The 380-nt window shown below is 47.1% G+C and overlaps 1 protein-coding gene across 1 annotated transcript in view; it reads left to right on the top strand.

The window, feature by feature from the left end:
* LOC119588128 (secretin receptor-like) overlaps positions 1–380 on the top strand; it is a gene marked incomplete in the record, with an annotated part of 160,037 nt that overhangs the window by 71,023 nt on the left and 88,634 nt on the right.

The raw sequence follows: 380 nt of genomic DNA, 5'->3' as shown, positions 1-380 counted from the left end.
TATGGAGGAAAAACGACACTGAAACGACACTCCCACAAGCTTCGCCCCACACAACGCAACTACTGCACAACCTCATCTACGATTCCAGATGAGACCGCCCGTGTTCATTTCCCCGCTCTTAAATCCTCGTCGATGTAAAGGGAAATGATGAGGGAGCGAAATCAATAAGCCAAGAGTCTAATTTAGAGTGAGAATTAGCCCATTCCCCTCACGAAGGTGGTGGTCGTCTTGCCCCCAGGGTTAAGTTGTTAAGCGGTAGAAAAGAGCAGTGATATGTTGAGGTTGGAATGGGTCCGGTAGAGTCAGGAATTGCGTGATATATTTTTGGGTTGTCTTGGGTGTGATATAGAGCTGTTTAGGTAGCACAGGTAGTTCTGTAG

This window comes from Penaeus monodon, chromosome 23 (assembly GCF_015228065.2).
Source record: "Penaeus monodon isolate SGIC_2016 chromosome 23, NSTDA_Pmon_1, whole genome shotgun sequence".
NCBI lineage: Eukaryota > Metazoa > Arthropoda > Malacostraca > Decapoda > Penaeidae > Penaeus > Penaeus monodon.
The sequence above is the reverse complement of the archived record's forward strand: the minus strand, read 5'-3'. Positions and strand labels throughout refer to the sequence as shown.